The following is a 22,965-nucleotide window of genomic DNA, read 5'->3' on the forward strand; positions in this document are numbered from 1 at the left end:
TATCATCTGAAGCAATTCTCTTATTTCTTCCTGGAAACTGTAGAACTCTTCAGCGAACATAAATTATCAATTGCTTCTCCTGCTGAGGCATCTGTGGTGTTCACCTCTCCCCATCCCCTCTCGCCCTTTCCCCCTTGACCTTGACTTCACTTCCAGCAGGTGAAGAGCATCTATTTCTGCCCACCCCCAACTCCCTGGAGATGTTTGTTTTTAGCACAGACTAGTTTATTTACGGCTCATTCCAGCTCAGAATATTTCCATCAGGTGGATGTGTTTGTGAAAAGCTTCCCACCCCTCCCTCTCCTCCCAGCCAACTTGAGCCAGGACTTCACATGTCTATTTTGGTGTTGTCCAAGTGGCCTGTGAGTCTCTTTCAGGACTGTGATGCCTCTATGGAATCATGTCTCAGCCTAGGGTCCAGCTTGGAAAAGGCCCCAGCAGGCTTTGTGGTAATGGAAACACTTATGCATGTATGAACACCGGGCCTGCAGAAACCTGGGTGCGCCACGTGGCTCTGACCCAGGCAGCTGCCTGGGAAATGCCAACTACCATGGAATTTCAGGACTACTTGCCCTGACTTAAAGCCACTGAAGTCCTACTGTACGTGGCCGCTGTCGTGCCAAAGCATGGGTAGAAATAACACTGGGTCTTAGGACAGGCTTTGGGCAACTGTTTGGTTTTTGTTTCTGTTTTGTTTACTATTACAGATGCTGACTTTGCCCTTTGCACTCAATGCCCACTTGACTCTTGGGCACATCCTTGGAAAGTGTGATTCACTTGAACTTACTTCTGGAAATATAGGGAGTTGGATCAAAGAGTAGGAGTCGGGGTTCAAGTGACCAAGTGACCCAGCACAACTCATTTCTGAGACTTGGTTTCCTTACCTAAGCCCAGACCATCTGCAAATTCTGTTTCCATACATATTACACCAGGATCACCACCATGTCCATCTGCATCTCCCACTCACAAGACCAGCCCATCAGCAAGGTATGAAGGACAGCCTTTCTGTTTCTGTCTCCTGTTTTTGTATCAAGCAGTCCCCTCCACCACCATTCTCTGCCCAATCAAGCAAAAGCGTCATCAGAAGCCACCAAAGGAGGGGCACCTAGGTGAGTCAGTTGGTTAAGCGTCTGACTCTTGGATTTAGCTCAGGTCATAATCTCTCAGTTTGTGGGATCGAGTCCTGTATCAGGCTCTGTACTGATAGCACAGAGCCAGCTTGGGATTCTCTTTCTCCCTTGGTCTCTGCCCCTTTCCCCCAACTCAAAATAAACTTAAAAAAAGATCCACCAAAGGAAGGAAGTCACATAAATACCCTGCCTTTGCAGGATGGTAAAATTCCAGGTGCAGCCATATACTAACTATTCTGCAACCGTTTATGAAGTTGGGAGACTGCTCAACTTCTTACTTCCACCTTCTTCCACTTCCGGGCCTTTCCCTGCCTATTGGAACTGTATTAGAAGGAAAAGAGGAGAGAGGAGGTAAAGGGCACGTGCTCCACTCTGTGCTCTGGCTGTGAGCCAGAGGTCTCCACTACAGTGACGTTCTCGTGATAGCTGGCTTTACTTTGCTCCAAGTTTTTCCTGACTCACATATTCCAGAGAAGGCTGAACCTTACAACTTTCCCCCCACTGTCAGACACCTTGAAAAACAAATTCTGATCCTAAAAGTTGAATGTATTTGAACTTCTCTGAAAGACCGTGGTAGGAATTTGCCATTTGCATTTTGCCCCTGAGTGGGCAAGGGGAGCAGATGAGGACACCACTCACAAAGAAAATGGCTTGGCAGTGGCCACATGACCTATGCCGGTCAGCCTGGAGAGTAATGGAGAACATCTCCGCCATCCAATACCAGGGCTGGCCCCAACCACAGTCCATGACATTACTTCAAAGCCACAGAGCAGCAGCTGCCAGCCTGCGACCTCAAAGTCAAGGTCACAAGAGGGGCACACACAAGTGCACACACCCGAGTGTGTATACCAAGGTCCTCACCAATTCCACCATCAAACCCCTTTATGTTGCATCCAACACTGGTCGAGAAGTTTAAGACTTCAAGACTGCTAAAAGCACCCAGAACAAGTCTGCCTTCCAAGCCTTTTTCTAAAACAATGCACACATCATATATGCAGATGTACACACACACACACACACACACACACACACACACAACTCACCCGAGCAGCAAGCTGAGTAACAGAGCAGTCCTGAAATGGTGAGCAGGTGAGTGAAGCTGAGTGATGGACCCGTCATCGTGGGCAAGGCCCAAGGAGGGACTGGCCAGGGAACACAGGCTGGCGACAGGCTGAGATCTGTCACGCCTCTGAGCACTCCCAGCTGGGCATTTGGGGTGGGAGTCAGCCAATCCCTGCTTTGGTGTTCCTTCTGCCCAAGATGCCAGGGGTCGGGGGCCAGTCCTTAGCTCCAGGAAGCAGGAACAGGTAGGCAGTGCTCTGGCCTCACCAGAGGCTGCCCTAGGGGCAGCTTGGGGGAAGAAGAGGGCCCCCCATCCCAGGAAAGGAGGCAAGGCTGGGAGCCCAGGATACGGATCGCCCCTGCCAGCCAAGAGGAAATGGGAGTGTAATCCGTCTAAAAGGCTGCTTCTTGTTCAGCTCAGAAACTGCCCCTGTCAATACTGCTCTGGCAAGCCTCAAAGTCCACACCCACCGCGACTGTCCTGGGGGAATCTGCCCTCCTCTACTTCAGGGAAGACCTCTGTCACCAGGGTCTTGGCTGTGACCATATCTGTGACAAGGTGCTGCCAACAAAGCTAAACTTAATTTTTCAAATTATTAAAAATTTTAAAAAGATAGATCTATAAATGTATATACATATATATATATATACATAAATATAAGTATCTAGATAGATCTATAAATATCTAGATAGATCTATTCCCAAAGGCCTGGTAGGGCAAACCTTTTTAGATGAAGCCTGCCTGTAAAATAATAAAGCAGCATATACCAGATACATGTGGCATTTATCTGATAACTTTATGGGCATTCACACAAAATTTTAGATCATAAAAGACAAGATTATTAGTAGTTAGCAATAAGCACCATTGTTTTAACCGGCTAAGTAAATATCATAACTCATTGCAGGAGTCAGAAAACTTTTTCTGGGAAGGGCCAGATAATAAATGAATATTTTAGGCTCTGTGGTCTGTATGGTGTCTGTTACAACATCACTCTGCTGTTATACAGGAAAGTAGCCACAGACAATAAAGGAATGACCATGGGTGCATTCTAATAAAACTTTATTTACAAAATAGGAAGCAGACTGGAAACGGCCCCCAGGCTACAGTTGACTGACCCCTGAGCTATAGCCTTCAAAAGAAAGCATATTCCTTGTAGTCATTCATTCACTTACTGTTTCATTCATTCAGAAACACACATTGAATGCCAAATGTATGCAAGACCCAATGACTAGACACAGTTCCATTCCTTGGCATGTGTCATTCAGTTTTACGGAAAGAATACAGGCACTGGAATCAGGCAAATTCAAGCTGGAGTTACCCAGGCTACCACTTACTAGCTGTATGAACCTTGAGGAAGTTATTCACTCTGAGTCTCAATTTTCTCATCTGTAAAATGGGTAAAGCAAAACCCACTTTGCTAGTTTGTTGTGGGGATTAGAGAGAAGGATTTCAGAGTTCCAGGAATAGAATAGAGGCTCTTTTATTGACATTTTCAGCAATAACTATTATACAAAGTACAAAAAGAGAGGTGGCTAACACAGGGCTGGGGGATGTCTGGAGGGATTTACAGCAGGAAGTGATAGTTTTCTGGTTGGCGGAAAGATATAAGTGATAAATCAGGCAAAGTTTCCTGGAAGAGGTAAGCTGAGCTTAAAAAGTAGAGAAGATCTGCTGGTACCAGCAGATGAAAGGAGTACGGGAGGCAAAGGTTAGGTTCTGTTCCTTCTCTGAAGCGTTTCCCTCTGTTCTCAGAAACACAGAGTCTAAGACATCAGAGAGAGCACAGAGGGCATGGGGTGCTTTGTCCTAAATCCCAAACAGTTGCAGCAATGTCATTGGTGTATTTCCCCAAATTCCCCTGCACTGGGTCATATTCCTAAAGCTCATTTTTCAAATCCCATTCAAAACCTCTTGGAGATGGAAGTTTTGCCACTTTTTAGCACCACAAGCACCCCCTTTTTACCACTTAGCATCAAACTGTCTCTACAAAGGTTTACGTATGTCAATTACCCAGCTGCACTTTGACTACTGTAACAACAAAGGAGACTGACCTAGATGGATGTTAGGCCTGCCCCACCCTGCTGGTGTTCGAATCTCTAGTTTGAACCTAATGACTCAGGCTCATGAACGTCTCTTTTGTCTCTTTTCCATGCTGCTTTCCTCCTGCAGCTCTCTTCTCTGTCTCATTCTGTCTCTACATCTCCCTATCTCTGACTTTGTCTCTGTCTCTCCAAGCACTCTGGGCTGAATCTCCTTAAGTCAGATGCCTAGATGTGTGTTCGATTACTGATAACTGCCCTGCAGCTGAGTGTGCCAGCTTGGAATTAGGACCAGGCTGGTCTCTAGCCCTGGTGCAGCCAGAAACTTGCTGTGTGACCTTGGACAATCACTTCCCCTCTGGGCCTTAGTTTTCCCAAATGTAAAATGGGAGCATTGGACCAGATGAACGCTAAGCCCTTTCCAGCTCTGGCTTCTACCAGGGGCTATGATTTCTGAGAGATACATGGTCCTTCATGAGGACCTTGGAAATGGATGGAAGATCCCCCTTTCCCCTTAGCCCCTGTGAGCCATCCCCTGCCCTCGAGGCAGCCGGCCTGCTGAGCTCCCTCAAGTTGCTTGGCTGAGGTACCAGCTCACCACAGCAGAGTGGCCTGCAGAATCTAATTCATAATGAAAGTTTCCGGGGCCTTCCTGCAGCTGTCAGCAGGTGTCATATTCACAGTATTTTGTCTTAATTACAGCTCTGGTATTTATCAACCGGGCCAGAAGTCCACTTCTGGAATGCCGCCTCCCTGGGCACTGTTCCAGAAGCTCCTGTCACCCTGCTGCCACATGCAGGCCTGTTCCCTGAGCATCTGGGCCAGAGGGGAGTCCTTTTTGCATCTTCCCCTCCTATGGCTCCCACCCTTGCTGCACAGAGAGACCCTGAGGCCTGGATAACCGAGCACCCTCCCCAAGGACCTAGAGTTCCCAGTGTGAGACAAAAATACCTGCATGTTTAAAGTCACAGCCTAGGGGCCCACCAGCTCCAGGGTACTTCAAGTCTGCTGTCCCATCCCCAAACCTGCATGGGCAGAGAAGTGGATTGGATGATATGGGATCTGCCTTCCCACTGGCAGAGACTCTCTGCTTGACCAAACTTTGGTTTGGTTCAACATGGCCTTGAACTTGGGCTTCTGTGTCTGTCCTTACAGAGTTCAGTTTTAGCAAGAATCCAGCAAAGTCAATTTAGAGTGAATCTCCACTCTTGATATCTGACTACCCTTGATATCTGACCAAGTTCCTCATTTGCCCTACCCCTGACATCTTAGCACTCGGGCCTGCCTTTGGCAAGAATTCTGTTAAATGGATTTAGCAAGAATCCCCCAACCCCTGATGTTTCCTCTTAATAATTTTCCATCCACTGACTGCCTCCCCCAATCAGCTCCTTGGCTCTAAATCCCCACTTGTTCCTGCCACATTCAGAATTGAGCCCATTCTCTTTCCCCGGTGGAGATAGGTTTGCACCTAGGGCAACAGTCTTGAACAGAATCGTCCTTATCATTTCAGTAAGAGAATAATTCCTTCTTAAACACCCCCTCCAAGAGAGGCCTACAACAGATTCTACTTCATTTACTAAACACTAACTATTGCTGACTCCTTGCTATGCTACATGGATGCAGAGATGAATACGCCCAAGGTCTAGCCTCTGGAGGTTTCATCCCGTCTGCTAGAGAAGTGTTTGGTACAGCTTTCCTGGGACGCTGTGTTAAGAAGGACTCTGAGGATAAAGGGTCACAACGTACCAGTATTGGCCTCCCTGATGAGAGGAGGAGTGGCACCTGTGCTGCATGCTTGCAGACCCTTGTTGGGCAAAATCCTCCCTGTGAAATAAGGGCAACACTGAGTTCAGCACTTTCTGCACCTCGTTGCATTCAATCCTCACGGCATGACTATCCTCATTTTACAGAGAAGCCATCACTTGGTCCAGGCCACACAGATAGCACAAAATTGGGGTCAGAGTTCAGACGGGATCATGCACACAGCCTTGTGGGAAGGTGCCCTCCTGCTGGCCAATTTACCCCGCCCTGGAGAGATGGCTCTCCACGCTGCCGCTTCCCACCATCCTGCTGTTCTCACTGCTCTCCTGGGAGGACAGGGTGGCTTCCCTCTGACCTGGCCCTTCCCTGGCCAGCACTCCACTCTTCACTCCCAGCCACTGACTTTACATCCACGACCTTCTCAGAGCTGATGCTGTGCCCAGAAGGCTAGTACTCCCCCTAGATGTGTGCTCCTCCTTCCAGAGGCCAGAGCTGTCCCTGAGAAGTGACTGCACTTCCCAGCCCCCTGCACTGTGAACAGCTGGACACCTGGGACTATGCTTGCCAGTGGCTCTGCCTGGGTGCCGAGCACTCAGACCTCAGGGGATGGTGGAGCTACAGAGGGGCCCGCATCCCTGAACGCCAGTGTGGACGGGAGCTGCCCTCAGCCAGGAACACTGGACTATTAGGTGAGCATAAATAAAATTTGATCAGATGCAGCCATTAAAACAGTAGTGCCTGTTTATTACAGCAGAGAGCGTTACCTTAATCTGGTAATGAGGCACCATCAAGAGGAATGAGTCTGTGAGCAGTCAGTATCCTCTGATACTAATACACCTTGTGTTAGTATCATCATCCTCATTGTTAGACAAGGCTCAGAGACTTAGGGATGCATCCATGGTCATACGCAGCCAGTAGGTAATAGGCCAGGACTGAGGCCAGATGTCTGACACAGGACACTTCCGGAGATTTGGTTACCAGAGCAGCGTGGTGACCTCTCTCCTTGACTACCAACCTGCCAGAAAGAATGAGCAGGGAAGCTCAGAAAAAAATGGCAGGTGTCATTTCAGCCAGCTGGGGTTGGAGAAGTTTACCAACATCCAGTTCCATGCCTTTCTAGTAAGACCTTACAATCACTCATCTTTGGGCCTCAGTCTCCTGGTCTGAAAACTCACATGAATAGACAATCCTAGATGCTCCCTATCATGGTCACAGTGAGGGTTCAATTAGTGTGTGAATGGGCTTCAATCAAACATCAACCTTTTCTGTTGAATAGTTTACTCTTCAAAGTAGGCAATGAGGGGCACCTGGGTGGCTCAGTCAGTTGCGTCTGACTCTTGATTTCAGCTCAGGTCATGATCTCATGGTTTATGAGATTGAGCCCCAAGTCAGGCTTTGTGCTAACAGAGAGGAGCCTGCTTGGGATGCTCTCTCTCTGCCACTCCCTCACTTGTAAGTATACGCTCTCTCTTTCTCTCAAAATAAAGAAACTTAACAAAAAACAGGGACAATGAATCTACAACTCATTTTGAAATGCATCCAAAGAAAAAGACAGATGGACAAAGGGATATGTGATAGAGTAAACATAGCAAAAATGATAATGATTGCATAATCTATTTGGTGGGTGTATCTGTTTGCCCAGGCTGCCATCACAAAGTACCAGGATGGCTTAAACAACAGAAATTTATTTTTCACAGTTCTGGAAGCTAGAAGTCCAAGATTAAGGTGTTGGAAGGTTTGGTTCCTTTGGAAGCTTCTCTCCTTGGCTTGCAGATGGCTACCTTCTTCTAGCTGTGTCCTCACATGGCCTTTCCCCTGTTTGAGCATCCCTTGGTGTCTCTGTGTGTCCAAGTTTTCCTGTTCTTATAAGGCCACTAGTCAGATTGGATTAGGGTCCACCGTTATGGCCTCATTTAACCTTAATTGCCTCTTTTAAAGGCCCTGTCACCAAGTGTAGTCACATTCTGTCATGCTGGGCATTAGGGCTTCAACATATGAAGTTGAGGGTGGGGTACACAATTCAGCCGATAACTGTAGGCATACTGGTGTTTCCTGGATAGTTTTTTCCACTCATTTGAATGTTTGAACTTCTTTGTAATAAAAAAGGATAAAATATAAAAAATTTAAACAGGAGACAGAACAAGAAGATACCTCCACAAGGGTTAGGATTGGGGGTGGGTCAAAGTTAGGGCACCAGCATTGCCTGGAGAATCCTGCAGCCATTCATTATGAGAACTTGAGCGGGGAACTGAATCCCCCTGAAGCACATGTTCTCATCTGCCCCCTCCACTGCTAATAAGGATCCATCAAGGAGGGAGGTCTGTCTTAGGTGGATGAAAGAAAATCCTCTCATATTTGCTATTTTATAGTAAGTCATATATCAAAGTGACTCCTTTGTGCATAGATTCAAGGAGACAACCCATCCCCCTTTATCCCCACAGGAATTTTTTGACCTTATCTAAAGGAAGGCATCTGTTTTTTGTTTTTTGTTTTTTTTTAGTTAAAGTTCTAATTTGACAAAATGGCATGTGGTAAACAGAAAGGAAGAAGGAGACAATGTTATTAGGAGCCAAGGGAACATCAAGACACCTCCCCAAGACCGGCTGCGCCTTGGCTCTGAATTTGATTACAGTGTCCAGCATAAGGCAAGGAGCACTATTAAATCTTCTGCTACGGTTCGACAGGGAAGGCCAAGTTTGTAGAGTTATTCAGGAGATCTGGCAATAGGTCAGAGATAAACCCCCCAGCTACATTGGCCCAAGGAGTTGGTTATTTCCAACACCCACTGACAACTGGGACGGAGTGGAAAGACCCTGTGTGTCTAGCCACTGTTTCCACACCTTTGGTTTTCCATGGTGACATTGTAGCTCTATTGACACTTGTGATTCAAAGCCACATAGCTCACTTAACCCTTCTCCTGGAGCACCCCACCCATCCCTGTCCCCACTGCCTCCAGTATTTGTTGTCCGAGGGTCCATAGCAGGTGGGGAGGAGGGAAGCATGGTCGTTGGGCATCCCCTGGGTCCCCCAAGCACAAGCATTTCTACCTACTGGTCTCACTGAATCACTCAAATCCCTCGATTCCAGAAAGTGGGGGGCCTTAGGCTGACCCCTTTGGACTCAACTGAGCAACAGAGCTTCTCAATGAAACAAGTTGGAAAGATGAGGCTTAGGCTTTTCTGCAGCACTATAACTGTGTGACTCTACCATTTTGAGATCCCAATTCCCATTGCTTTAAACAGACTTATAAAGACAGAAAAATCCCATCCCATGTGCTCCAGGTGAGAGGCTCTGTTTTGTTTGCATAACTGGAATTGTAATTGTTTAGAATCGGTAATACATTCATGGGATTGAGAATTCCAAAAGTACAAATGAACATACATGAAAACTTTCCTGCTTCGGTAGCAGTTCCAATTATTTATTATCACTCATTGAGTGTGATAAATCATCACACTAAATCATCATTTCACGATGTTTTAATGAATCATTTTAATTGTTATGAGTGTATATAAAAAATAACTTATTCTTTATGGTTTCTGATTTTAATTTTATGCCATAAGGGCCTTTTTGCCTCCAATGGCATAGAAGCATTCACCAATACAGCCACAGTTTTATTGTTATATTTAATCTTTACTCCAGTTGGAAGTACATTTTGGTGAATGCCCTAGTTGAGGCAAGTTTCTAAGTTCCTTCCTTTATCAAAAGGCTAATTGTGTTGGATAGCAAAAAAAAAACAACAAAACAAAACCAAACAAACAAAAAAAAACCATGTGCCCACAAATTGCTTCCGAACCTCTCATGCACCTTTAGCCTTGTCTCTCTTTCAGGAATATTCTAGGCATACAAAAGCAGATAAATTGGTAAAAAAGATCCCCCCTCTTTCTCAAAGGGTTCATTGAATACGTAACTATACCTAGGCTACTCCATCTTGGTTTCTTCACAGCATTTCTAAGAGCTTATTCTCTAAAACTACATAAAACGTATCTACATTCCTTTCTATGGCTGCAGAATATTCCTTCATTTGGAAGACATTTTACCTGAAGCAAAAAATGAAAACATTCTTTAAACTACTCTAAACATTCTTAGCTTTGCGCAGTGGCAGTATCATAGCCAATGAGGTTTATCCGAGGCGCGATTATTACTGATTTTAAACTACTCTAAGCATTCTTTATGTAGCCTGAAAAATCAACTATGAAAATACTCAGTAACAGGCACTGAACACTTACTATGTACTAAGCACTAGCCTGCAACAATCTTAATGGTTATTAATATTTTCTCCCTATGATGGATAAGTAAACTGAGGCTCACAGAAGTGTCCAGGTAAGGGACAGAGTCATGACTTGAACCTAGATCAGTTGTCTCCTTGTCTTAGTTGCTTGGCTCTCGCACAAATTCCAGTTACTTGTGCAGCCCGAGACACCCCCGGGAGATCTACTTCGCTCATTAGATATTTCATTTGTGTTATTTTATTTAAATGCTTATTTATTATAAACATTTTATTTAAATAAAAATTCATTTTGAGAGAGAGCACGTGCATATGAGCAGGGAAGGGGCAGTGAGAGAGGAGAGACAAAATCCCAAGTTGGCTCCTCTCGGTCAGTGCAGAGCCTGACACAGGGCTCGATCTCAAGACTAGGAGATAATGGTCTGAGATGAAATCAAGAGTTGGACACCTAACTGACTGAGCCACTCAGGCACCTCTCATTTGTGTTATTTCAGAGTCACAAATAGACTATGGGCTCCTAGGGTTAGTCTTACAAATCTTCTTCAATATAACAGTCCAGCACATAGTAGGAGGTGCCATGTTGGTCATTATGTTGATGGGAAGTGTATTAAAAATTATATATCTCAGGGCACCTGGGTAGCTCAGTCGGTTAAGCATCCGACTTTGGCTCAGGTCATGATCTCGCAGCTTGTGGGTTCGAGCCCCACTGCCGGAGGCTGGCTCCGGCAGGTCCAGGGGTCCCTGAAGGATGGACGGTGTTGGCGAGAGAGTGAGAGAGCCCCAAGATTCTTTCTGATCACCAGGCAGGCATCTCCGTCCTGTCAGTTTTGGTGTCTTTATTTAAAGGTTCAATGACAACATGAGATCAGAAAAAGGAATTTTTACAGTGGGAAGCTCTTTGTGATAGGATACTTTGAAAAGTATACATGAACAAATTTTTCAGAAATATTCTTGCAGAATTACCCCAATCATAGGGAGGTTGAGTAAATCTTACAACTAAGGAAATAACAGGATGTTCTTAGTGAAAAACAGGATAACATACATATTTGTTCTAAGTTAATAATGCTAGGATTAGGACATAGCTTAAGTTGTATATATAGGCTAGGTATCATTCTGTCTGGCTCACAAGAGGATGAATGTTTTTGAGCTGGTTAATAAGTTGTTTATGGAAACTTTTTTGACTTGATGCTGAATGCGTAAACACCATGGAGGACCTAAATGTGTCTGTCTTTGTTTTGGGGTTATGTTTTAGCTACTCTTACCTATCGTCATCCCAGCCGCCAGTGTAATGGAAGGTGTTTGCGGAAAGTAGGCCTTAGGGAAGGGACTGCCATACATCACCAGTTAGAAAAGGTGTAAGTATGAACTTAAGCTCTGCCCTTATCTATTCCTTAACTCTAAATTAGGCTCTTTGTCTCGGGGCCAGGCTCAATTGTCTTTGATCTGCAAGGCCCATAGGAAGAGCCTTTTGACAATCATCCACAGTGCTTTCATCTAGAATCTCTTTTGAAAAGGCAGGAATATGCTTTTCCTTATGAGGTATCTGTGTGTGGAATATCGGTCTGATTTGGAATATTGTGAGGCCTGGTCAATACCAGTAGCCTCATTTCCAACATGAGCCAGTAGTAGCAGAAAGAGATAACCAGTTTTCGTATCTCATGGCAGGAGCTGTGCAAACACTGCCATTTCCTTGCTGTGACTGCCATCCAGAGAGGCCGGTGTGGCTCCCGGCACCCCACATCAGGCTCTGTGCTGACAGCTCAGTCTGCAGCCTGCTTTGGATTCTGTCTCCCTCTCTCTGCCCCTCCCCCGCTTGCATTTTCTCTCTCTCTCTCTCATTCTCACTCTCAAAAATAATGTTAAAATTTTTTTAAATTGTATCTCAAGTAATTGTCATAATTAATTTAGAGATGGAGACAGCTTTAAACATGCTAATAATAATACACAGAATTTGAATCAATTCAAGTGGATTTTATTGCCCCATTTAGAAAAATAAAGTTGAACAAAATGCAAAGTGGTGGCAGATAAGTATTTGGTCAGAAAACTGAGCATCTTGTCAAATCAACCACCATTTGCTGGCATTCTACTTGAGAATTTCATGATAATCTTCCTCTTACTGCCTGGGAGAGCCCACACTGGCAGGCCTGGTGACTTGGCACCCACTGTCCATTTTGAAGGGGGCAAGGCTGTCATTCCACAGTTCCCTTCTCCTGACAGGGGTGAATTGGATACAGGAAATGGCTTGTCTTACCAGCTATGTTCCACACAGGATTGCACAATTTCCAGAGGGCAGACACTCTCGGGACTGCAGAGCCCTGCCAGGGTACCAGAAAGCTCACCTCTGTCTGGGGAGGGAGGACGGTGCGCATCGGCAAGGCTTTCTGCTGAGGATGCAGTATGCTAAGACACTGCCCTTAGGTGTGAGCCTATGCTCCCCATGTCTAGCAAGCATGTTTCCCTCAAGGCACAACAGCACCTAAGTACATACTTGGCCAGCTTAGAGCTAGGACGCCCATGCTTTCTCCTTGGATCCTCACAGTAGCCCCTCAAATTACTTTCCATTGCATTCCCCTTTGCCAGGTGAGCAAAACTGGCTCTGACATTCAAGGTGTCCTGGAATGCAGACTTCAGTTCCAAAACCCATGCACTGAGATGGCCCCTGCTCTGGCTTAGACAGGAACTTGGAATTCTGAAATGGACTCTTCAGCACAATGAGCAAATCTCTCTGGTCTCAACAAGAGAAGATGGGGTCACAGTAGAAATGAGGCATCCCAGGAGGGGGCAAGTGGCCTGGAGTCCAGCTGTCCTAACACCATTTGGAATAATTGTTGCAACCAGTAACTGAGCGTCACTATGTTCCAGGTGCAAAGCTCTGTACCTATTAGATCATTTGACCCTCACTGCTATCTAACGAGATAGGTACTCTTATCATCCCCATTTTACAGAGGGGGAAACTGAGGTGTTGAGATATTAAACCGAGACCATTTAGTCAAGATCATTCAGCTAGTGAGTCACAAAGAGGTCACTCAAGGCCAGGACTGTATGAATATGAACTCCATGCCCTTTATGCGCATACCATGGATTCTCAGGTGCCAGTGCTCACAAGAGAAACACATGCCAAGACCTCTTTATTGTGTAGATGCTAATTACATAAATTAGCGAGCGACTCGTTAGCCACAAAGTCAGAGAAAGTCTACAGCTTTAAAATCTGGTTCTTCCCTTCATTTTGTGATGAGGAAACAGTCTCACAGAGAGCAAATAGCTTGTCCAATACCACACATGTGTCCTAGGAGTTAGCAGTAGATTCAGCAAAATAACCCAGGTTTCTTGAATTCTATCTCAGTGCCTTAGCCCTGTGCTACAATACCTCCCTAAGAACATCACCAAACAGGCGAATGTGACCAGATGTGCCAGCGCCACCTTCCAGTTGGACGCCAACAAGAGAACCTTAGCAGCAATCACTATGGCAGCCAGCTCTAAGCAGGTCAGGAAGGTACATTCTTTCAGGGCTTCCCAGCAGAGAAAGCACAGGCCAGAGCAGTGGACTCTGGTAACTGAAGGAAATTTAAAAACCCCCATTTACCTCAGATACTTTGGGGAAAGCATTTCCAGGGCCCAAAGTGTCTAGACAGCCATCTCGGCTGTCCACGACTCACTTTCTATGGGCAGACATGGAGAGAGAAGGCGAGTGCCACCCAGAACAATACTGCTCCCTCAGGCCCTCGTGCTCCCCGGATAGAGGACATTCTTTTTTTCCGCGGTTAACTTTCCCTACCATGACCTTGCTGACACGGCAAGGTGGGCTGGGAGGGGAAAAGGGCTGTTGTTCTTGCTTGGAGTGCCCCACCCCACCCACCAGATGCTGAAGCTGAACACTAATCTCAGTGGTTCAGGGTTTGGTTTCTGAAGGCCCACAGAGACTTTGGAAGCCTCCTGGGGGCTACTCTGTGAGGTCCACCCCAGTATAGACGCTCTCGGAAGCAGAACCGGTTCCTTTTGGGCACAAAAGCACAGCCCAGTTTCAACTTTCAATGATAATGGCCCACCCCACAGCAACTTCCTATAGGGGACAAGTTCAAGCCCTTGGACAAACCCCCAGTCACAGTCTCTACCACAGAGAGCCCCAGACAGACGGGTAGGACGGCCGTCGTCACTCCATCCCCCACCCACCTGGAACCCTGAGGAGCCCCATGCTAGGCCTGAGACCCCTGGACGGTCCCTCCTAGAGCACGAGTCCCCGGAGAGAACTACCAGCTGCAGCAAGTAAGCTTTCTCCGGACTCCTCAGAAAGATACCCAGAAGGCCCGGTGAGCAGCAGGGCGGGATGAGTGGGGGAAGCAGTGGGGAGGCCTGGGAGGGAAGGAGACTGTCCAACTCACGCTCACGTTTCTTCCTCTGCGTTCCTCTCTTTTTTCAGCCCCCAGCTGGCTTGTGGTGCAAAGCCCTCAGCAGCCACGAGGCCTCTCCATCAGCTGTTGCCAGATCCCGACACACGCCTCACGCTTGTGCTTATGTTGGTTGCTGTGGAGACCTAAGTGTGGGCTTGAATGGAGCTAAATGCTCCTGGGCTGTGAGATGGAATCAGGCCAGGTGTATTTTTAAAGCTATCTGGGGAAGCCGGCCGTCACGAGAAGAGCCTTTTCCCCCTGGTCAACATGTTTCTGCTTTAGGGGCTAGTTCACAAATGCAAAATGGGTAATAGCTGACTGAACCCCTCTTTTTGCCTTAGTACACTGGATATTTTAAGCAAAAAAAAAGTTATCGTGTGGGTTGTATTTGTAACTTTTGCCTTTTAACACAAGTGCATCATAGGGAGGGGAAATCGTGACCTCTTGGCATGTGTACGCACACGGTGAGGTCCTGGAAATAATGACAGAAATAATGACACCTTATACACCAGCCACTATATCTTAATTAGCTCACTTAATCTTCACAACCTCTCTGTGAATTAAACCCTACTTTTAGCCCCATTTTGTAGATGGGGAAACTGAGGCACCGAGAGGCAATTTGCTTGCCCAATATCACAAAGCTAAAGAAAACACAAGGTTTGAATCCTGGCAGTAAGGCACCAGAAGCCCTACGCCTAATCACTATTCTGCCTCTACAATGTTTTGAGAGTCAGAAAGTTCTGATTTGGAATTTTGGCCCTGGCACTGTGTGACCTCAGAGAAGTGACTACTCCTTCCTGAATGTCAGTTTCCTGCTTGGTAAAATGGGGGGTACTAGTGGCTCATGGAAATGTTGCACGATTAGAAGTTACATATGTAAAGAGGCTAGCAGAGGGAAAGCGCTCAATGCAAGGTAGCTGTATAAGTACAGCTCTTTTAAAGGATCGACAGTGGACACAGCTGCTTCCCTGCCCAAAGGTCACAGCACCCATCAGGCCCTGCGGACTTCTAGCTCCTACCACAAACACCTGTGACTGTGCCAGAGGGCTCCTCCAGCCATGAAATATGTGGGAGGGTAAGCATGTCCACAGGGGCTGGTGGGTAAATACCCAAGTCTTCTGTCTCCCTACCCTCCTGTTCTCCCCCATAGAACTGAACCCCAACAGCAATTGTTCACAATCTCCCTCCGTGTTGCCTTCCCTGTCTCATGTCCCCTACTGCCCCACCCCTCCTACATAAACTACAGACACACAAATCCTGTGTCGGGATCTGCCCTCAGAAAGAACCCAAACGAAGACCAGTGTATATGCTGGTGCCTTTGATTCTGATGCCATTTAAAGAAGCCTCACGGGATGCTTTACCCAGTGGAAAGGTGGCTATAGTAGACTGGATAACAGCTTTTTTTTTTTAATATTTCATTTATTTTTGAGAGAGAGATAAAGACAGCATAAGCAGGGGAGGGTCAGAGAGAGAGGGAGACACAGAATCTGAAGCAGGCTCCAGGCTCTGAGCGAGCTGTCAGCACATAGCCTGATGCAGGGCTCGAACCCACGAACTGTGAGATCATGACCTGAGCTGAAGTCGGACGCTTAACCGACTGAGCCACCCAGGCGCCCCTGGATAACAGCTTCCAAAGAGGTCCAGACTGGTCCCTAGAACCTTCAATATTACTTTATGTGTAAAAAGGAATTTTGCAGATGTGACTCAATTAAGAAGTTTAGGATGGGGAGATCAACTCGGTGGACCTTAAATGCAATCACACGTGTCCTTTTGAGAGAGGCAGAAACCTTGACAGAGAAGGCGGCGGCAATATGACCACTTAGGATGCTATGCTATTGGCTTTGAAGGTGGAGAAAGGGGCCACTAAACAAAGACTGCAATGAATGTAGCTTAGAACTAGAAAAGGCAAGGACACATTTTGCCGGAGTCTATGGAGAAAGCAGGGCCTTGCAAACACCTTGATTTCCGCCAAGTGAAACTAATTTTGGCGTCTGACCTCCAGAACTATGCGAATAAATGTGTGTTGTTTTAAGGCACTACATTTGGGGTGATTTGTTCCAGTGGCCACAGGAGACTAATACAGTGGCTCAGAGTTAAACTTGAGCAGTGGTTCACCAAGTGTGGTCCCTGGACCAGAGCATCAGCAGCACCTGAGATCTTACTGAAATGCAAACTCTTGGGCCCCACCCCAGATCTACGGACTCAGAAAGTTCAGAGGTGCGGCCCAGCCGGCTGTGGTTTTCCAAGCCCTCCAGGTGATGCTGATGCTGGTTACAGTTCGGTGGTTAAGCCGGGTCAGCCATCAGAACACCCAGAGAGCTTTAAACACTATCAATGCCTGGTCACATGCCCCAGAGCGTGATTTACTTGGTTTGGTCAGCCTGGTCACTGGGCTTCCATAAAACATCCCAGTGATTCTTATGTCTAGCCAGGGCTGAGAACCAGCACTATAGTTTGAGAATTGCTGATCTAGAACGTTAACTTTCAAACTGAACTCTGCAGAGCTTAGGAATTCAGGAAAAGTGCCCCGAGACTTCTAAAGGTAGAAGAGGAGGCAGGGACACCTGGGTGGCTCAGTCGGTTAAGCGTCCAACTTCAGCTCAGGTCGTGATCTCATGGTTCGTGAGTTCAAGCCCCGCACTGGGCTCTGTGCTGACAGCTCAGAGCCTGGAGCCTGCTTCGGATTCTGTGTCTCCCTCACTCTCTGCCCCTCCCAAACTCACACTCTGCCTTTCAAAAATAAACATTAAAAAACAATTTTTTTACATAAAAAAATAAAGGAGGAAGAGGCAGAGTCCAAGCCAGCATTACTTCTGGACCCAGAGGCCAAAAAGTCACATGCCCAGATGGGCCTAGATAGGCAAACACAATAAGGGGACCAGGCATAGGACAAGAGGGTGCAGCGGGGGTCCCAGGCATTGGCACTGAGCAGCCACCAGCCACTGCATTCCAAACAGTCCTTGTCGTATCAGAATATGTCTTGTGGGTCAGCACTGCCAGGTTGTCCCATTTGTCAGGAGATTTTTTTTATTTTAAAGAAACATCAGAAGCATCTTTTTTAAATGTTAAACCACTATTTTAAATGTCAGCGACCAAGGCCATGAAATATTTTTCTTTTTTAAAAGGACTACAACATGAAGCCTGAACACGGCTACACATGAAGACTGGACTCCATCCTTGGGCAGCTGCTGTGTGCGCTCCATCCCTGCTGCAGGTGTCTTTCACCCACCTCTTAGAACCAGCAGGCCAGCCGGGCCAGGGGCTCTTCAGGGTGATACAGGGCTCCTTGCGCGTGGAACAGGCTTGTTTGCCTGCTGCATCCAGTTCCCGGTACATGGTTGGCACTTATTAAGTGTGTGTTGTATGAATACTTAAGAGTAATTCTGGGAGAGAGAACTTTATACACCCATTTTGCAGGTGAGGAATTTGAAGCTTACTGCAGTGAAGTGACCTTCCCCCAACACACAGCTAATAGCCAACTAGGTCAGGATTCACACAGAGCCCCTCACAGTAGGGACTACTGTGAAGGGCAAATAGACACAGCTGTGAAAACACTTTGCAAAATGGGAGGTTTGGGGATAACTAGTACCAATTATAAGAGTAATACAAGTGAGTACTTACAATGCGAACTACATTTCAGGATGATGGGACGCCAGCTTATTTGGTGACTCACTGAAGCCAGAGGGGCTTTCTATTCATTCTGGAGCTATGCTGCGGTTATGTGGTTGTGGCAGTGGTGCTTGTGAATCTGGGGAGAGCAGGCATGAGTGAGGTGGATGGTGATGCGGGGGCACAGCCCTGGGTATCAGAAGGGAAAGCCTTCCATCTCACACCCAGCTCTCTCTGTATCTGAGCTGCAGCTGAGTCCACTGCTTTATTCAGAGGCTTGGGATGAGGTGAAAAGGGAGGCTGGGACCCATGGAGAGCCCTTTAATTTAAGAGCCCTCTCTGATTGCATTATCCAGAGGAAATATGAAAAGCTAAATCAGAGGAGATAGCTAGGAAGTGCATTATGGAACATTAAACAATAGCTGATCACCATCAGACACAAATAAAGGCCCATAATCTACTGCCAAGAACATGAATGGTTCCCAAGTGGTGACCTGGCTGGCTTCCAGGCAGGGCAGGGCAGAGCTGGACAGCAGGTCTTCAAGGCCACAGAACCCGGGCTCTGGGTCATACCCCAGTAGCCAACGGAAGATTCTGGAGCCTAGACAGTATTCACTTCTTTCCACATGATCTCATTCTACAGGACTGAATTTGGGTCTTCTCACCATCTGGTGTGGGAGTCCCACCTACCTGGGAAATCCTATATTGGAAAAGGCATAGGGTAGGTTGGCTCACAGTATCTGAAGAGAATGTCTGTGAAGTAGTATTCCCCTCAATCCAGAAGGTCTCACCTACCCTGGGCATGGAGGAGGGCACTTGTTGGGATGAGCACTGCGTGTTATATGGAAACCAACTTGGCAATAAACTATTTAAAAAAAAAAAAAAAGAAGGTCTCACCTCCCTACCCCAAACACCCTGGTTGAAGTTCATATTACTAGATCATTCTTTAGTTTAAATCCTCATTGAAATGCAAATACCTTTTTTTTTATCAACAATAGCCAAACTATGGGGAGAGCCCAAAGGTCCATGGACTGACTGACAGGATGGGTAAAGAAGATGTGGTATATACACACAATGGAATATTAGTTAGCCATCAAAAAAGAATGAAATCTTGCCATTTGCAAGAATGTGGATGGAACTAAAATGTATTATGCTAAGCAAAATAAATCAGTCAGAGAATGACAAATATCATGATTTCACTCATACGTGGAATTTAAGAAGCAAACCAGGTGAACATATGGAAGGGGGATAAAAGAAAGAGGGAAACAAATCGTTAAGAGACTCTTAAAGGTAGAGAACAAACAGGGTTGATGGAGGGAGGTAGGTGGGGTCATGGGCTAGATGAGTGATGGGCATTAAGGAGGGTACTTGTGAGGAGCACTAGGTATTATATGTAAGTGATGAATCACTGAATTCTACTCCTGAAACCAATATTGCACTATTATGTTAACTAAGTAGAATTTATAAATAAATAAATAAATGGAAATATCTTCAAAGGAGAGAATAAAGTAGTACCCTGGTAGGCCCTACACACTTCAGTATAAAGTAATCTTCAATCTTTTGCTAAGAGCATTAGGCATTGATACGTGAGGAGAATGTAGGAGGCAATGGAGAATAAAGAATCTAGGGGAGAGTTTCTGGAGGTTAGGAGGTAGTCTGCAGGACTTTTAAAGGGTACTATCACACTGAGATACCACCTCACGCCAGTCAGAGTGGCTAAAATGAGCAAATCAGAGGACTCTAGATGCTGGCCAGGATGTGGAGAAATGGGCACCCTCCTACACTGTTGGTGGGAATGTAAACTGGTGCAGCCCCTCTGGAACACAGTGTGGAGGTTCCTCAAAAACTTAACAATAGAACTCCCCTATGACCCAGCAATAGCACTGCTAGGAATTTACCCAAGGGATACAGGAGTGCTGATGCATAGGGGCACATGGACCCCAATGTTCATAGCAGCACTCTCAACAATAGCCAAATCATGGAAAGAGCCTCAGTGTCCATCAGTGGATGAATGGATCAAGAAGATGTGGTTTATTTATACAGTGGAATACTACATGGCAATGAGAAAGAATGAAATCTGGCCATGTGTAGCAGCATGGATGGACCTTGAGGGTGTTATGCGGAGCGAAATAAGTCAGGCAGAGGAGGACAAATACCATATGTTTGCACGTATAGGAGGATTAGGAGGAACTTAACGGAGGACCATGGGGGAGAAGAAGGGGGGAAATAGGAAGGGAGAGGTAAAGAGGTAAAACATGAGAGACTCTTGAATGCTGAGAACAAACTGAGGACTGATGGGTGTGGGGGGGAGGGGGGAGATGGACATGGAGGAGGGGATGAGCACTGGGTGTTATATGGAAACCAACTTGACAATAAACTATTTGTAAAAAAAAAATAATAATAATAAAATAAAAGGTATTATCACTACTTGTCCACGGACATTGATTTACGTTAGTAAAAGCCCTGGACTTAAAGTCAGAGGATGGGATTCCAACCTCCAGCTCTCTTATTTTATACCAGCTATGTGATCTTGAGAAAGTCACTTAACCTCTCTGAACCTTCATCTCCTCAGCTGAAAACTGGGAGTCATGCCACACCCATCCCAGAGGTGCTAGGAGAATTACATGAATCGAAGTCTGTGGAAAGTCTGCCCTTCTATAAATATTGTTCTTGGGTCTGTGCCACCACATTCTAGAAATTGTACAACCACTGAGCTATATCTGTGAATGGATACTGGAGCTGAGTCAATCCACAGACCCACAGTGAGCCCAGCCAGGGCTTGCCAAACCCAGGCTAGATCTGCTGACCTTAGTTGGCCCACAAACACATGAACTTTAGTGATAGATGATTGTTACGTAAGCCACTGAGTATTAGGATGCTTTATTACTCAGCAATAGTTAACACAATATACCAAAGGTATAGGACCTGAGACTTAAAAGTTTAAGTCCATGTTCAAGGGAAATCTTTCTAAAACGTATCTGACACTTATCTGCCTTCTTAAGCAAAATTAAGTGTACACACTTCAGTCTTCACTGGGCCACTCATGCTTATAATAGTGAAAACAGTTAATGAGCTATAAGTCAGTGGTTACCTACAAGAACAGGGGTTCTAGAAATAATTCCAAAATAATTCTGGTCTGCTATTCTTTTTGATCTCAGAACTATTCCCTGCTTATTGGTCATTTTTCTTGTAATCACTTTTGTCAGCTATCTTTTTTTGTTGTTGTCATGGTGTCCAGTGTAAGCATGAACTCGCCCTCCCCAACCTAATGGGCCACACCTAATTAAAAACTCTTCCAGAAACCTACTATCTAAGCCTGCCAGAATGGTATCCAAAGTAACAATGAATAGACTTGGAGGAAGAGCCAGAACTAATTTTCTGTGTATCAAATGCATGTGCTTTAGCGTTCTATCATCAATTCTGGCCTCTTGGAGGCTTTTTGCTCCCTTCTGTGGTTCTCCTCTGGGACCTGGCAGTGGAGTTTGCCAAGCAATGAGCCTCTCTCTGGTCTAGATAGTTGGTGCTGTGTCTGGAGTTGTGGGGATACAGTCCTTCCTGGAGACAGTGAAGGACTGGCTCAGCTCTGGAGGAAAAGTAGTGCCCTCCAGGCCTGTAAGAGCTCTTTCTCCATCACACCCTCACTGGGTCATTTATCACATGCTGTCTGTGTTTCAACAGCAGATGTTCACAAATTCCCCCAGAGAAGAGGCAGTGTCTGACTTGTCTCTGTGTCCTCTGTACTACTTAGCCTACTGCCAGGCACACAGTGGGCGCTCACTAAGGTATGGTGGGTGGCCCTTGTTCTTATGAGCATAGGGTTGGTCTTCTTCAGAAAAGTAAGAATCTATAAGATTCTGAATACAGAATATTTTACACCAAATGATTGGAAATATTTTCAAAGGATTAACGTTGTCCTCTGTCAAAGAGCTGTTTCCATTTTCAGGGCATAAGTTTACTTCTGAACTGTGTTTGAAGAAGCCGTGGCTACTAAATATGGGAACAAGGCCAAGAGAGTTTACAGGTGAAAGCAGATATTTTTTGCTCTATTAAATGGTTACCTTAGTGATTCTCCCTAGGTCTACTCCCATTGCTTGGTTGGTTGATTGTTTTTTAAGTAGGCTTCACACCCAGCATGGAGCCCAGCACTGGGCTTGAACTTACAACCCTGAGTTCAAGAGCTACCCAGGTCGCCCCCTCCATTCTTTTACCAAACGTCTAAGGACCATATTCTAAAACCAGAAGATCTGGATTTAGAAATTCATCAGGCAAGGGTGCCTGGGTGGCTCAGTTAGTTGAGCATCTGACTTAAGCTCAGGTCACGATCTCACGGTTTGTGTGTTAGAGCCCCATGTTAGGCTCCTTGCTCACAGCTCAGAACCTGGAGTCTGCTTCAGATTCTGTGTCTCCCTCTCTCTGCTCCTCCCCCACTCATTCTTTCTCTCTCCCTCTCTCTCTCTCTTAAAAATATATAAACATGAAAAAAATTTAGAAATTCATCAGGAAGTGCCAGTGGATGTGTGGGCTAGCTATTCTACATTCCCACCCCTCCCTCTCACTCTGTACCCCAGAAGCTAGTTGGCATAGACTGTATCCAGAGGCTCCCCTGCCCCCTAGCTTGGGGCTGGGTTTGGCCAATGGAAGGCACTGCCAAGAGGCACTGCCAAGGGTGGCTCAAGCAGTTAAGCGTCTCACTTCAACTCAGGTCATGATCTCACAGTTCAAGGGTTTGAGTCTCGCATGGCTCTCTGTG

General features: G+C 46.1%; 1 protein-coding gene and 1 pseudogene across 3 annotated transcripts in view; one reads left to right on the forward strand and one right to left on the reverse strand.

Moving 5' to 3' along the window:
- COLQ (collagen like tail subunit of asymmetric acetylcholinesterase) overlaps nucleotides 1-22,965 on the reverse strand; it is a 77,382-nt gene that overhangs the window by 51,366 nt on the left and 3,051 nt on the right. The gene's annotated exons all lie outside the window — the stretch shown is intronic.
- LOC120238485 lies at nucleotides 10,078-10,200 on the forward strand (annotated as a pseudogene).

The sequence above is a fragment of the Hyaena hyaena genome, unplaced genomic scaffold (assembly GCF_003009895.1).
Source record: "Hyaena hyaena isolate Hyena2069 unplaced genomic scaffold, ASM300989v1 scaffold_210, whole genome shotgun sequence".
Classification (NCBI taxonomy): domain Eukaryota; kingdom Metazoa; phylum Chordata; class Mammalia; order Carnivora; family Hyaenidae; genus Hyaena; species Hyaena hyaena.